Source organism: Schistocerca gregaria, chromosome 2 (genome assembly GCF_023897955.1).
Source record: "Schistocerca gregaria isolate iqSchGreg1 chromosome 2, iqSchGreg1.2, whole genome shotgun sequence".
Taxonomy (NCBI): domain Eukaryota; kingdom Metazoa; phylum Arthropoda; class Insecta; order Orthoptera; family Acrididae; genus Schistocerca; species Schistocerca gregaria.
The window spans coordinates 777,810,291-777,827,373 of record NC_064921.1 but is presented as its reverse complement, the minus strand read 5'-3'; the positions used below and the strand labels follow the sequence as shown (position 1 = coordinate 777,827,373).

Genomic DNA, 17,083 nt, shown 5'->3' with positions numbered 1-17,083 from the left:
TGCTCCACCTTAGTTCAGCATGGTGATATGTGACGTACTGCAACTGTATTCTTCTACACATATTTTCATACTATCACATTCATACATATAATAAATTACAACTGTATTTACTTGTGGTGAGGACCTTTCTTATGTTTATATGGCACCTAACACTCGACAAGCATTTATCTTTCTTCACTTTAGAACGTGTCGTTCACACTTATTCAGTGGGGATACCAGCCGTACGTCCAACATCCGCCGACAAGGTAAATTTCTTGCCGCTTCTACGACGTTGTCGAGCACAGCACTGGAAGAAAAAACTTAATACCAACTTAAAACTAAATCTTCATAGGTAAGTGTACAGTGGCTCAATGATCACTAATACCTCTTTCTTATGTATTCATTTACTTCCGGGTGCGGTCGTGCAATCAAACTCATTTAATGTCATGTATGCGTCCCTACCTACCTTGCAAATCTGAAAGATAAAGTGTATTATCAGCGTGGTGCGACCTCTTATTCAGTTCGCACTCATATTGTACTCGCTTGTTTACCTGGAGCAGGGATTTTCTGGCCCCTTTCATTATAATTAGTACGTGTACGTTATATACTTACATTTGTAAATATATAGACATAGTGTGGGGCCTACATAGTAACTTAGCTTCAGTAAATATTTCGTAGTTTAGGATTCCCTTCCGTGTATATAATCCCTCAGTTTATCTTTTGTGTATTGTGTAGATAGCCGGCCTTGTGACCGAGCGGTTCTAGGCGCTTCAGTCCGGAACCGCGCTGCTGCTACGGTAGCAGGTTCGAATCCTGCCTCGGGCATGGATGTGTGTGATGTCCTTGGGTTAGTTAAGTTTAAGTAGTTCTAAGTCTAGGGAACTGATGACCTCACATGTTAAGTCCCATAGTGCTTAGAGCCATTTGAACCATTTTTGTATTGTGTAGATATTCGTAGTTGTAGTATAGACTCTCTCTTAATTTTCTTTGCCCCAGTTTATGTAATAGGCTTTAAAATGCTAGTGCAGGCTGTAGCTTATAGGGCTTGTTGGTTCTGAGTGCTCCATCCCTTTCAGCTGTGCCTGGCGCGAACGCGCTTGCGGTTTGTTGACTTTTCTTCCCACTGCTCATGCGCTGCTTCGCTCTGCTACCACTAACGCCGCGACGACTTGTGTATTGCAGTGCGCGCTACCGTGTTTCACAACTTTGTTTATTCATTTACAACTGGGCTACGCGCAAGGCGTAGCGTTGTGTTTAAAGTATCGCCATCTCTAGACACACAAAAGTAAAGTTCTTCCTTCTATATCCACTTACCTTATCATTTATACATATGACATACAAGAAAAAACCTAAACAAACATTTTCCGTATCAACTAACAACAAACTCTGGAATGTGATTTACCAGCATCCTAAATTTAATGTTAATATACATATGTACAACGAAGAGGTATACAAATGGCTGCATACCCTCTTCTTCAATATATAAACGTTCTCTAAGTCTTTATGTGGCTCTTGTCTTTACCCGTGTTCACTTGTGCCAAACTGTATGCTCCCGGGTAGGGTATTTTTGTAATTATGTATGGGCCGGTGTATAGTAATTGCCACTTACGGTTCAGTTTTCCAGTTTTTGTAGATTTGGGATGTGTGCTAAGTAACACCTTTTGCCCTATGTAAAACTGTGTTGTACGTTTCAGCTTCTTGTCGTAAATTCGTTTCCTACATTTGGCCCAGGTTTCAAGGTTAATTACTGCTTGACGTATTTTATCATCCAGTGATAATTCCGGTATCGGTATCTCGGGTAAAGGTTTCTCCCATTCGTCTACCTGTTTGCAATTGAACATCAGCTCATTTGGTGTAAGTCCAGTGGATGTATGGGAAAGGTTGTTAACAACTTGTGAGAAAGGAGTGACATATTCAATCCACTTGGTATGTTTACGAGGTATATAGGTCTTCACAAACTTGTTGAATTCCTTTAACACCCTTGCTATCGGGGACGCTTCGGGATGAAATTTGGATACTAAAATGTGTTTCATTCGGTTGGAATCTACAAACTCTTTCCATTTACTTTCCACAAAATATGAGGCATTACCTGTTAACATGACTTCTGGTTTTCCTACTCTTACAAAATAATCCTCTTTAATTCGTCTTATTGAACTGGTTGTAACTTTCTGTATAGCATACAGTTTTACATATTTAGTGAAAATATCATACAGATCTACTATATATTTTACTCCCCCTTTACCTCTGGGATATGGTCCCACCACATCTAATGTACCTTTTCTAAAGGTTTCTTAGCCACAATGGGATGTAGTTCTATATGTTCAGAGACGTTAGAATGTTTTGCTTTCGGTCAAACAATACACTTTCTTACTACCTGTAGTATTCTTCGTCTAAGGTTGGGGAAATAAAAATATTTATCTATTTTATCAGTGCATTTTGTTGAGCCATAATGGCCCCAAGCATTGTGTGCGTGTAAGATAAAAACATCCACATATTCCTCTGGCAAACACACGCTCCATTTCTCTAGTTCTGGAGGTTTCCTATGGAACAAAACGCCTTCGTAAATAGTGAAAAACCTTTTTAATTTTTCATTGCCGTTACTTCCAAGTTTTGCTCTTACTTTACTCCAGCATGTGTCTTCTTGCTGTAATTGCTCCACATGTTTGCACATGTGCACAAAGTATGATCGGAATGTTTTGTCCTCCATTAAAACAGCTCTTATTTCACCTTCCTGCCCTAAAAGATCGTTTAATTCCTCTAAGCCTTGTGGTAGTCGAGAGCATTAGCTATTACGTTTTGATTCCCTTTTATGTGTACTATTTCAAAACCGAGTTCTTTAAGATACATACACCACCTGGCTATCCGTCGGTACAGCAATTCACAAGTTAACAAAAACGATATGGACTGATGATCACAGTACAGTTTTGCGTGCTTATCCAAAGCAAATATTCAAACTTTTTAAAGGACCAAATTACACACAAACCCTCTAACTCCGTGACTGAATATGAATGTTCAGCTTAGGATAAGGTGCGACTGGCGAAGCTAATTACTTTAGGGATGAGATTCCTTCTTCTACCATTTGGAAAAGGCATGCACCTAACTGTGAGAAGATGCGTCGGTTCATAAACAAAATTTTTTTTTCATGTCTGGTTGAGATAAAATATTATCATTTAATGAGGCTCGCTTGATATTTTCGAAATCCGTTTGAAGTTGTTTGTCCCATACCCAAGGTCTGTTTTTCCGGAGAAGATTGAGTAAAGCATCACTATTCATAAGTTGGTTGGGAGTGAATTTCCTGAAAAGTGACACTAGGCCAAGTATGAATTTAATTGTTTCTTGTTTTGCGGAATAGGGCAGTTCTTAATGGCATCAAATTTTTTAGTATCTGGCAGTATGACTTCCGAAGAGATCATGTGTTCTAAAAATTTTACCTTTTCTTGTCCAAAATTAGATTTATTGAGATTTGCTGTTACACCATACTCGGAAACACGGCTCAATAATTGTTCAATTAATCTTAAATGTTCTACGCAAGTGGGTAGGTCGTCCACGTATACTGTGACCTTACTCAAAAGTTTGGGTCCTAGCACTCTGTCAAGTGCAGAGATAAATACACCTGCACTAATGTTCAATCCAAGCGGTAATACTTGAAATTCGAAGCTCCTGCCCCCACATACTAAGGCGGTATACTTCCGATATTCTTCATGTAGTTTTATTTGCCAATATGAAGATCAGAGGTCAATTATAGTAAGAAATTTAGCACTATGGTATTTCATAAGCTGTTCCTCAAAATTGTCTGCACGTATTCGTACAGGTACAATAATCTTATTAATACGTCGTGAGTCGAGGACAAAACGCACCTTGCCATCTGGTTGACTCACAGCCAAGATAGGACCACAATAAAGGTAAAATGATGGTTGCATTATGTTCCATTCAGGCATCCTGTTATGTTATTTCCCTACTGCTTCCCTCTTTGTCCAAGGTATACGGTATGAGGTAGAACAAAACGTTTCGTGAGGATACACTTCCATTTTGTACAAGAAATCCTTAATTATACCTGGTCTTTTTTCAAATACATGTACATAAGCAAGTATCAGTTCCCTAAGTTCCGCTTGCTGTTCCTTAGGCAAGCACGTTGATAGGTAAGTGTACAGTGGCTCAATGATCTCTAATACCTCTTTCTTATGTACCTTTCTGTTTATTGTGTTAGAGTTTGTTTGTTCTGCTGACGACTGTTCGCTACTGTATGTGTTGACAAACATAACTATAGGATTTACCAACTGAACTTCAAGATTGTGAGTAACTTCAGTCTTACATCTATTAGTATTTCCCCTGATCAGGTCTATTTCAAATAATAGGTCATTTACAGTGAAATGACATTGGCCCTCGAACCGCGCGACTGCTACGGTCGCAGGTTCGAATCGTGCGTCGCGCATGGATGTGTGTGATGTCCTTAGGTTAGTTAGGTTCAAGTAGTTCTAAGTTCTAGGGGACTGATGACCACAGCAGTTGAGTCCCATAGTGCTCAGAGCCAACATTGGCCCTCTCCTATATCAGTTTGTACTTGGTATGTCCATATGGGTTAACCAATCAGCTATTAATTTCTCTACTATCAAAAAACTGCATCGTACAGAAAGCTGTCCAAATTGTACGGGAATTAAGGCTTGTATCTCGACTGCTTTCGGTTTCTGACCAATGGCAGTTTGTATCTTGCAAATTTGCACTGCCATTTTAGGTATACGTCTACGTTCCTTCAATTCTTGAAAGAATCCCTATGACACCAAATTAGTCGTAGCACCTGTGTCAAACACAATGGGTACTTCAAGATCAAATATTTTGGCTTTAACAGTAGTTTGTACCTCGTCCTGTGTTCAGTTTTTCTGCGTACCCTCAGTACCTTGATACAGATCATCTCTTACATAATTACCATGATCAATTGTCGATCAAGTTCGTGCCCCCACTCCCCTCCAAGGTCACAGAACGGGGCCCCGTGACCGGTTCAAGTTTTCCTGAGTCACGATGGCATCGACCTCTAGATTAGGCGTAACTTCGACTATGTTCAGCCTTGGTGTATGGTTGTCCCGAGAGGCTCTCCACTGAAATGCTTTTTGCCTTTGCGTGTTAGTCAGCATATGTATTTTACTTTGCTGGCCGAATTGCGCTGCTTGTGCGTTATTCGGTTGTCTGTTATTGTTTGGCGCTTGCCAAGCGATCGGCTGATTATTGCCGGAAGCTTATGTCAACATATTGTGAGGCTAGCCGCTACTCGCCCAGTGTAATTGTTTTTGCTAAACTTTTGCCCATTTCTTTTATATCCACCTTTGTATTTACGGCTCTCTCCAGTGCTGTTGTACTTGTTGTTGTTGTTGTTGTTGTTGTGGTCTTCAGTCGTGAGATTGGTTTGTGCAGCTCTCTATGCTACTCTATCCTGTGCAAGATTCTTCATCTCCCAGTACCTACCGCAACCTACATCCTTCTGAATCTGCTTAGTGTATTCATCTCTTGGTCTCCATCTACGATTTTTACCCTCCACGCTGCCCTCCAATACTAAATTGGTGATCCCTTGATGCCTCAGAACATGTCCTACCAACCGATCCCTTCTTCTTGTCAAGTTGTGCCATTTTATATTCTCTCTACTTCGACCATCATCAGTTATTTTACTCCCTAAATAGCAAAACTCCTTTACTACTTTAAGTGTCTCATTTCCTAGTCTAATTCCCTCAGCATCACCCGACTTAATTCGACTACATTCCATTATCCTCGTTTTGCTTTTATTGATGTTCATCTTATATCCTCCTTTCAAGACACTGTCCATTCCATTAAACTGCTCATCCAAGTCCCTTGCTGTCTCTGACAGAATGACGTCGTCGGCGAACCTCAAGGTTTTTATTTCTTCTCCATGGATTTTAATACCTTCTCCAAATTTTTCTTTTGTTTCCTTTAATGCTTGCTCAATATACAGATTGAATAACATCGGGGAGAGGCTACAACCCTGTCTTACTCCCTTCCCAACCACTGCTTCCCTTTCATGTAACTCGACTCTTATAACTGCCATCTGGTTTCTGTACAAATTGTAAATAGCCTTTTGCTCCCTGTATTTCTCCCCTGCCACCTTTAGAATTTGAAACAGTGTATTCCAGTCAACATTGTCAAAAGCTTTCTCTAAGTCTACAAATGCTGGAAACGCAGGTTTGCCTTTTCTTAATCTTTCTTCTAAGATAAGTCGTAAGGTCAGTATTGCCTGTTCCAGTATTTCTACGGAATCCAAACTGATCTTCCCCCAGGTCGGCTTCTACTAGTTTTTCCATTCGTCTGTAAAGAATTCGTGTTAGTATTTTGCAGCTATGACTTATTAAACTGATTGTTCGGTAATTTTCACATCTGTCAATACCTTCTTTCTTTGGGATTGGAATTATTATATTCTTCTTGAAGTCTGAGGGTATTTCGCCTGTCTCATACATCTTGCTCACCAGATGGTAGAGTTTTGTCAGGACTGGCTCTCCCAAGGCTGTTAGTAGTTCCAATGGAATGTTGTCTACTCTGGGGGCCTTGTTTCGACTCAGGTCTTTCAGTGCTCTGTCAAACTCTTCACGCAGTATCGTCTCTCCCATTTCATCTTCATCTACATCCTCTTCCATTTCCATAATATTGTCCTCAAGTACATCGCCTTTGTATAGACCCTCTATATACTCCTTCCACCTTTCTGCTTTCCCTTCTTCGCTTAGAACTGGGTTTCCATCTGAGCTCTTGATGTTCATACAAGTGGTTCTCTTATCTCCAAAGGTCTCTTTAATTTGCCTGTAGGCAGTATCTATCTTACCCCTAGTGCGATAAGCCTCTACATCCTTACATTTGTCCTCTAGCCATCCCTACTTAGCCATTTTGCACTTCCTGTCGATCTCATTTTTGAGACGTTTGTATTCCTTTTTGCCTGCTTCATTTATTGCATTTTTATTTTTTCTCCTTTCATCAATTAAATTCAATATTTCTTCTGTTACACAAAGATTTCTACTAGCCCTCGTCTTCTTACCTACTTGATCCTCAGCTGCCTTCACTACTTCATCCCTCAAAGCTACCCATTCTTCTTCTACTGTATTTATTTCCCCCATTCCTAACAATTGTTCTCTTATGCTCTCCCTGAAACTCTGTACAACCTCTGATTCTTTCAGTTTATCTAGGTCCCATCTCCTTAATTTCCCACATTTTTGCAGTTTCTTCTGTTTTAATCTACAGGTCATAACCAATAGATTGTGGTCAGAGTCCACATCTGCCCCTGGAAATGTCTTACAATTTAAAACCTGGTTCCTAAATCTCTGTCTTACCATTATATAATCTATCTGAAACCTGTCGGTATATCCAGGCTTCTTCCATGTATACACCTTCTTTCATGGTTCTTGAACCAAGTGTTAGCTATGATTAAGTTGTGCTCTGTGCAAAATTCCACCAGGCGGCTTCCTCTTTCATTTCTTTGCCCCAGTCCATATTCACCTACTACGTTTCCTTCTCTCCCTTTTCCTACTACCGAATTCCAGTCAATGATGACTATTAAATTTTCGTCACCCTTCACTATCTGAATAATTTCTTTTATCTCATCATACATTTCATCAATTTCTTCGTCATCTGCAGAGCTAGTTGTCATATAAACTTGTACTACTGTAGTAGGTGTGGGCTTCGTATCTATCTTGGCCACAATAATGCGTTCACTATGCTGTTTGTAGTAGCTTACCCGCATTCCTATTTTCCTATTCATTATTGAACCTACTCCTGCATTACCCCTATTTGATTTTGTGTTTATAACCCTGTATTCACCTGACCAGAGGTCTTGTTCCTCCTGCCACCGAACTTCACTAATTCCCACTATATCTAACTTTAACCTGTCCATTTCCCTTTTTAAATTTTCTAACCTACCTGCCCGATTAAGGGATCTGACATTCCACGCTCCGATCCGTAGAACGCCAGTTTTCTTTCTCCTGATAACGACTTCCTCTTGAGTATTCCCCGCCCGGAGATCCGAATGGGGGACTATTTTACCTCCGGAATATTTTACCCAAGAGGACGCCATCATCATTTAATCATACAGTAAAGCTGCATGCCCTCGGGAAAGGTTACGGCCGTAGTTTCCCCTTGCTTTCAGCCGTTCGCAGTACCAGCACAGTCAGGCCGTTTTGGTTATTGTTACAAGGCCAGATCAGTCAATCATCCAGACTGTTGCCCTTGCAACTACTGAAAAGTCTGCTGCCTTTCTTCAGGAACCACACGTTTGTCTGGCCTCTCAACACATACCCCTCCGTTGTGGTTGTACCTACAGTACGGCTATCTGTATCGATGAGGTACGCAAGCCTCCTCACCACGGCAAGGTCCGTGGGTCATGGGGGGGGGGGGGGGGGCTGTTGTGCTTACTGTTACCATTACCATAGGTCTGTGAGGGGTAAGGTAGCCATCCGTGTTTACTTGTTGGTCCGTAAATCTCTGTGTCGCTATCGGCGTATTAACAGGCTTCGGTTGTACTAGTCTCTCTTCGTATATTAAATCTATTGAGTCCAGTACAGATAGAAAGTATTCAGCGTCGAGTTCCGGAATGGTAATGAGTTTTTCCCTAACGTGGACAGGAAGACGACTCTTTAAAATTTTCAGCACGTTTACTTGAGATACCGGGTTAGTCCACTATCTGGTTTTATTCAAATATTTTTCGAAACAGGCCCTTAACCCATTAAGTCCCAAATTATTTTTTTAATTGATTTTTTTATTACTTAATTATAATGTAGATAGTGTATGAACCACAATAACTACAAAAATAGCTAAAAAATATTTATACGTGCTCATATAATGGCCGTCCTCAAAATAGTACACTGGGATCTAACAGTATCGTTTAACATACTAAACTGTATTCTAGTCTCAACTATTTATTTCTTGTGAAATGGTACAATCCACTTCATACACAGTATTACACGGCATTTAACACAATATGTTTTTGGCTTCCCGTTGCATTTAGCTCTTACACATCTTCTTTGTGTGCTTCTTTTGTCAATCATATGACTAATTCCATCGAGCCTGATGTCTGGTATCACTCTCAACTGACTCGATGGGTATTTCATTGGACGTCCAATATTCGGTTTTCCAGTGTCCAATATCAGATATGTAACTGTAACAGCACTTCTGAAATCCAGTAAATCCTGTGAATTTTTTCCCATGTACTAGTCTGTAGAAGAGTCAGGCATTTACGAGGGCCATTTCCAGCAAACGTGTAATAGGACACAGTACCACTTTTTCCCTCTAATAACCGTCGCATATTTTCCAACTAACCAGTCATGGTGGTCAACACCTCCCATGTACGCGTTATATGACTTCAAAACGGCAGGTTGTTGCACTTGTGTCTTCCTTCTTGCTTGTCTTGGATCTTGGACCTACTGATAACAAACAGACCCGAACTTTTCGACTCTGTAAGTGCAGAACAGGGAATCAGTGATCATAAGGCCGTTGCAGCATCCCTGAATATGGAAGTTCATAGGAATATAAAAAAAGGGAGGGAGGTTTATCTGTTTAGCAAGAGTAATAGACGGCAGATTTCAGAGTACCTAAGAGATCAAAACGAAAATTTCTGTTCCGACTCTGTCAATGTTGAGTGTTTATGGAAAAAGTTTAAGGCAATTGTAAAATGCGTTTTAGAGAGGTACGTGCCGAGTAAAACTGTGAGGGACGGGAAAAACCCACCGTGGTTTAACAACAAAGTTAGGAAACTACTGCGGAAGCAGAGGGAGCTTCACTCCAAGTTTAAACGCAGCCAAAACCTCTCAGACAAACAGAACCTAAACGATGTCAAAGTTAGCGTAAGGAGGGCTATGCGTGAAGCGTTCAGTGAATTCGAAAGTAAAATTCTATGTACCGACTTGACAGAAAATCCTAGGAAGTTCTGGTCTTACGTTAAATTAGTAAGTGGCTCGAAACAGCATATCCAGACACTCCGGGATGATGATGGCATTGAAACAGAGGATGACATGCGTAAAGCAGAAATACTAAACACCTTTTTCCAAAGCTGTTTCACAGAGGAAGACCGCACTGCAGTTCCTTCTCTAAACAAACGAAAAAATGGCTGACATCGAAATAAGTGTCCAAGGAATAGAAAAGCAACTGGAATCGCTCAACACAGGGAAGTCCACTAGACCTGACGGGATACCAATTCGATTCTACACACAGTACGCGAAAGAACTTGCTCCCTTCTAACAGCCGTGTACCGCAAGTCTCTAGAGGAACGGAAGGTTCCAAATGATTGGAAAAGAGCACAGGTAGTCCCAGTCTTCAAGAAGGGTCGTCGAGCAGATGCGCAAAACTATAGACCTATACCTCTAACGTCGATCTGTTGTAGAATTTTAGAACATGTTTTTTGTCCGAGTATTATGTCGTTTTTGGAAACCCAGAATCTACTCTGTAGGAATCAACATGGATTCCGGAAACGGCGATCGTGTGAGACCCAACTCGCTTTATTTGTTTATGAGACTCAGAAAATATTAGATACAGGCTCCCAGGTAGATGCTATTTTCATCGACTTCCGGAAGGCGTTCGATACAGTTCCGCACTGTCGCCTGATAAACAAAGTAAGAGCCTACGAAATATCAGACCAGCTGTGTGGCTGGATTGAAGAGTTTTTAGCAAACAGAACACAGCATGTTGTTATCAATGGAGATCCGTCTACAGACGTTAAAATAACCTCTGGCGTGGCACAGGGGAGTGTTGTGGGACCACTGCTTTTCACAATATATATAAATGACCTAGTAGATAGTGTCGGAAGTTCCACGCGGCTTTTCACGGATGATGCTGTAGTATACAGAGAAGTTGCAGCATTAGAAAATTGTAGCGAAATGTAAAAAGATCTGCAGCGGATAGGCACTTGGTGCAGGGAGTGGAAACTGACCCTTAAGATAGTCAAATGTAATGTATTGCGAATACATAGAAAAAAGGATCCTTTATTGTATGATTATATGATAGCGGAACAAACACTGGTAGCAGTTACTTCTGTAAAATATCTGGGAGTATGCGTGCGGAACGATTTGAAGTGGAATGATCACATAAAATTAATTGTTGGTAAGGCGGGTACCAGGTTGAGATTCATTGGGATAGCCCTTAGAAAATGTAGTCCATCAACAAAGGAGTTGGCTTACAAAACACTCGTTCGACCTATACTTGAGTATTGCTCATCAGTGTGGGATCCGTACCAGATCGGGTTGATGGAGGAGATAGAGAAGATTCAAAGAAGAGCGGCGTGTTTCGTCACAGGGCTATTTGGTAAGCACGATAGCGTTACGGAGATGTTTAGCAAACTCAAGTGGCAGACTCTGCAAGAGAGGCGCTGTGCATCGCGGTGTAACTTGCTCGCCAGGTTCCGAGAGGGTCCGTTTCTGGATGAGGTATCGAATATATTGCTTCCCCCTACTTATACCTCCCGAGGAGATAACGAATGTAAAATTAGAGAGATTCGAGCGCGCACGGAGGCTTTCAGACTGTCGTCTTCCCGCGAACCTTACGCGACTGAAACAGAAAAGGGAGTTAATGACAGTGGCACGTAAAGTGCCCTCGGCCACACACCGTTGGGTGGCTTGCGGAGTATAAATTTAGATGTAGATGTACCGCGTAGCTGGTCCCAAAGGTTCAACTTGGTCAAAATTTGTCTCAATTGTAGAAACGCATCTGTTGTCGTGCCATCGAACAAATAAGTCTTCACCATTTCTGTCGAGCTGGTAATCATAGTTTCCTCACTGTGTCTGGTTCGTTGCCATTCAGTAGTGGACAGTCACCGACTCGATTCTCTCTGACAGTCCCAGTTGTTTGAAAACCCAAATTTGTCTGATGAATCAGAAGATCTCTACTAGTGAAGAATTTGTCAAAGTACACACAATGATTCTCGGGCTTTTCAATGCAGTCCAACATGTTCAGGACTACTCTAGATCCCAATAGTAGGTCATCCCTTGCAGTATCTTCTGGATTCTTTCCACAGTATAAATCAAATTTGAAACAGTAGCCAATTGCTCCACAAAGAGACCACAACTTATAGCCAAAGCTAATAGGCTTGTCTCGGATAAAATGTCCATCTGGAACTGTATTATTTACTAATGGGTAACATATTCATAAATATTCTTACATAATACGCTGTAAATTGCAAAGTAACTTCATATCCTCTAATTTATATATAAAAGAGGGGTCATTACACCCCAGCAACAAAATCTGGAAAAATTACCACGTTCTAAAAAGAAAAAAAAACAGCAATAGCAGAGTTTCATATTGGAACGTGCAGCAATACAAATAACTGAAATGATAACACCAAGTCCCAGTGTCCTATTTCGAGTACACCAAATTTTATAACAATGGAAAACAATGAATGTAACTCCAATTGAGCTAACAATGAAAGTAGTTTAAAAGACACATTATTGGCTATAAATAATGGCAAAAAGATCTTTGCCACATATTTAAAATATTACTAAATTGTCGATAAAGTAAATACCTGTAGTAACGAAAAGTGTGCCTTAGTATTCAATAATGAATTAATGGTAGGATTTATTGCTTTTAATTTCCTCTTAGCATACATTTGTTATAAAAAGCATCAACAAATGACATAGAACAGTAATAGATGCAAATTAATAATTTATTGTGTATTTATAAATAAATAGGACACTGGTACTTAAAGGGAAAAGCTTCCGTACTTGCTGTTGAACGGATGTGGGTTGAATACTTCACGCCTGAGCCTCTCTCGCACTTCCTCAGGCCAATACTTATCCAGAAATGCCCTCTCAAACTGTAGTGCCAACGCCGGCCGCTGTGGCGGAGCGGTTCTAGGCGCTACAGTCTGGAACCGCGAGACCACTACGGTCGCAGGTTGGAATCCTACCTCGGGCATGGCTGTGTGTGATGTCCTTAGGTTAGTTAGGTTTATGGAGTTCTAAGTTCTAGGGGACTGATGACCTCAGAAGTTAAGTCCCATAGTGCTCAGAGCCATTTTTTGTAGTGGCAACGTTCCGCCATGTCCGTAGCCTATAGCATAACGACACCCCGTGTGTTAAAAAAAAAAAACAAAAAAATGGCTCTGAGCGATATGGGACTCAACAGCTGAGGTCATAAGCCCCCTGGAACTTAGAACTACTTAAACCTAACTAACCTAAGGACAACACACACATACATGCCCGAGGCAGGATTCGAACCTGCGACCGTAGCGGTCGCGCGGTTCCAGATTGTAGCGCCAGAACCGCTCGGCCACCAGCGGCCGGCACCCCGTGTGTATCCAACAACAAATCTAATTTTATGAGCTTCGGTCCAGGTACGAGGTAAAACATTTCGAAATGCTCTGATAAAGACCACAGGGTGTGTTCCCTTCCCTTCGGAAGTAAATGTTGGAAATTGTCCCTCATCTGCAAATAATGTTGAAAAACACGTCGCACGGCCAGTGACAGGCGTGTTTATGTTCGCTTGTGGGGCAGCGCATGGCAACCGCGCTTGCTCGACAGGTGCAGCTGCCGGAAAGTGTTGTTGCATTGTGCTACCTTCGCTATTTTCATTCGACGGGCTAACCCCGTATTGTGGGTAACCAATGAAGGTATCTAAAATCATAGGTTTATTTTCCATCATACGTTGTTTTGGAATGTCAGTAGTTTTAGCAACACTGCCTCATAATCTTTCCCCTGCTTCCTTTAAAACCGAGTCTATTTTAGCTAAAATTTGACTTTCTTTCTCTTTTAGAGCTTGTTCTACGGTATCTACGTAAATTTTGCATTCTGATACTACTTTTTCAGCAAGGGTGCATCCCTTATCCAGCATCCCGGCTTCAGCCTTTTCAGTTATTTCCTTTACATCTGCACATAACTTATCTCTCTGTTTTTTGGGAAAATCTGACTCTAACCTTAACTGATCTACTCTTAGACTCAATTTTGTGTATTTCTGTACGTAGGTTTCTGCATACGTCTTACAACTCGCTGACTGCGTTCGTCACATTTTTTACCGACGCATCCACTTGGCATTTCGTCTCCTGAGTTTGAGAATATGCTTCACTAAGGTTTTGCAACTCACCAGCAAGTTGTTCCTGTTTACAATCTACGGATGTTACTTTTTCAGTTAATGTATATTGCGGGACATGTCGGTAATTATTTCTTGTTTTAGTTATTTACCGAGCTCTGTGAACTTACCGGATAATTCGTCAGATAATTCATAGTTTTCCTCACCTCACTGAACTGTTGACTAATACTATTCTTGAAATCGTTAAATGCCTTATTTTGCTGTGTAAACTGTTGTCCTACATTTTCCTGTAATTCTTGTTGCTTTGTAAGCTGTCGTGTTATTAGTTGAATGAGTTGTGTCAAATTGTGTGTGTCACCAGTATTTACGTTGTTTTCGTGAACTGTTTCCTGCTCTTGCGTTCGCGACGTGGTGAGCAAATAGCCAGAGGAAGTTTCGCTGTCGCGCGCTTCAGTTTCACTATTTGGAAAAATGATTCCAGGTGAGAACTGAGAAACTGTCTCATCGAGCGTCATAAAAGTGAGATAATTGGAAGGCAAAGAGATTATTTATTGTGTGAGAGACGGCGCACAACGCTGCTATATAAGCATACAGCGTAGCAGCTTCCTACCTTTACCACTGAAATCAGCTTTCCCGGCGCGTCTTGTTCGTAGGCAGTATTTAATTTTTACTTAGCTCCTTCACGCTGTAAATATTTCCAATCTCACGGACATGTAACAAACGTAACAAATGCCTCATTAGTTTCTTGTAACGACAAAAATGGATCATTTATTCAAAAAAAAATTTATCTCGACAATTTAAAAGTCTGTTCACATCCCACTCGTCGGGTGAACTATAACTGGCGTTAATATAAACAGCCCTTCAAGATTACGTACATATATTCAGTATCTAACATTAGTAAATTTGAGTACATCCGTTTTGTTATCGCTATTATGCTTGGAGATTGGTATGACAATACTGGCTCCGGATCGCCCCTCCTCTGCTCACACGAATTCTTCTTGTTAGCTTCGATCCTCTTGATGCAGGATTTGTCGGCGCGTCGCGGGGATATGAAGACGGGTATGGTCGGCAAGAATGAATGAATGAACTTTACTATCTCGATATGAGTTTTTAATATTTTCTAACGCACAATTAGAATACACACTTCTGAACAATACCAGTGCGGCAGAACTCGTCACACGTCCACCCACTAGATGAATCTAAAAAATTGAAGAACATCTCTGTTTTTCTATATTAAGGTTATCTATGATACAGAATTATGAACGAGGGAAAAAGAAAACAAAGACAAAGTAATAGCAATAATAGTATGTTCCATTATATCCTACGACCTTCTGTGGCTCGTAAATACTTGAAATTTATCAAAATATAATAATGACTTTCCTTCCTATGTGTCAAATACCTGCATATTTATTTTTAAAGAAAAAACATTTCCTTGTGTGATGTGATGCTAGCCATATGCTAAATAGATAAATATGTTTAGACAGCTGTATAATTTGAATGTATAGACATTTAGTACTAAATATAATGAACAGAAGAAAATAATAAAGGAAAATATAATTTATATAAGCTGCTTAGAGGCATACTTTTACACAGAATATCAAGTGACATATTTCAGTAAGATAATGTGAGACCTCACACTGCGGTTAGGAATGTACGGGTCTTAGACTGATCTGCCCAGTCCCCTGATTCATTCACCGCAGCACGTCGGGTATGCAATGGGAAGAGCAGTCTCGATCCAGCGATCTTCATGAACTGGCAGCACGAGTTTCAGGCATGGCAAGAAATTCCTCAGAATGACCTTTGGAGGCTGTTTGCTTCCATGTCATGACGAATGCAAGTATGTCGTCTTGCCAGTAGAGATCACACCGATGCTGATGACGGAAATAAGTTCCGAATGGAATCAAAGTAGTATGTTTTAATACTCGTTACGTGATGAACATCTCCACGAAGGTTGATAAATAGCGGACTGCTGCCCCATGGTAGCTGACACTTTGCATTTCCGTCGAACTATTTTGAAACGTGTTTCTGGCGTCTGTTTGAACTACCTCGCAAACACATTACCGTTCTAAGCCTGTGACAGAAATATTCTGATGTAGCGTCATTACACTGTCGCAATGTCATTTATACAGCACATTCGATAAAAAATAGCAAGGGCCACCCGTGCATGTGTACCAGGATGTACTGAACTACATCTCTACGGTATGCGTTGATATTTGGACTAGGTTTTGTTTAATATCTCGGCTTTAGAACTACACTCCTGGAAATGGAAAAAAGAACACATTGACACCGGTGTGTCAGACCCACCATACTTGCTCCGGACACTGCGAGAGGGCTGTACAAGCAATGATCACACGCACGGCACAGCAGACACACCAGGAACCACGGTGTTGGCCGTCGAATGGCGCTAGCTGCGCAGCATTTGTGCACCGCCGCCGTCAGTGTCAGCCAGTTTGCCGTGGCATACGGAGCTCCATCGCAGTCTTTAACACTGGTAGCATGCCGCGACAGCGTGGACGTGAACCCTATGTGCAATTGACGGACTTTGAGCGAGGGTGTATAGTGGGCATGCGGGAGGCCGGGTGGACGTACCGCCGAATTGCTCAACACGTGGGGCGTGAGGTCTCCACAGTACATCGATGTTGTCGCCAGTGGTCGGCGGAAGGTGCACGTGCCCGTCGACCTGGGACCGGACCGCAGCGACGCACGGATGCACGCCAAGACCGTAGGATCCTACGCAGTGCCGTAGGGGACCGCACGCCACTTCCCAGCAAATTAGGGACACTGTTGCTCCTGGGGTATCGGCGAGGACCATTCGCAACCGCCTCCATGAAGCTGGGCTACGGTCCCGCACACCGTTAGGCCGTCTTCCGCTCACGCCCCAACATCGTGCAGCCCGCCTCCAGTGGTGTCGCGACAGGCGTGAATGGAGGGACGCTTCTGCTTTGGTGCCAATGATGGTCGTATGCGTGTTTGGCGCCGTGCAGGTGAGCGCCACAATCAGGACTGCATACGACCGAGGCACACAGGGCCAACACCTGGCATCATGGTGTGGGGAGCGATCTCCTACACTGGCCGTACACCTCTGGTGATCGTCGAGGGGACATTGAATAGT

General features: G+C 41.7%; 1 protein-coding gene across 1 annotated transcript in view; it reads left to right on the top strand.

Annotated features, from left to right (window-relative positions):
- Positions 1–245: 245 nt before the first annotated feature.
- LOC126335975 (sodium channel protein Nach-like) overlaps positions 246–17,083 on the top strand; it is a 212,351-nt gene continuing 195,513 nt past the window's right edge. Inside the window, exon 1 of the mRNA XM_049999452.1 lies at positions 246–331. The gene's annotated coding sequence lies outside the window, so the exon portion shown is untranslated. The remainder of the gene's footprint in view (positions 332–17,083) is intronic.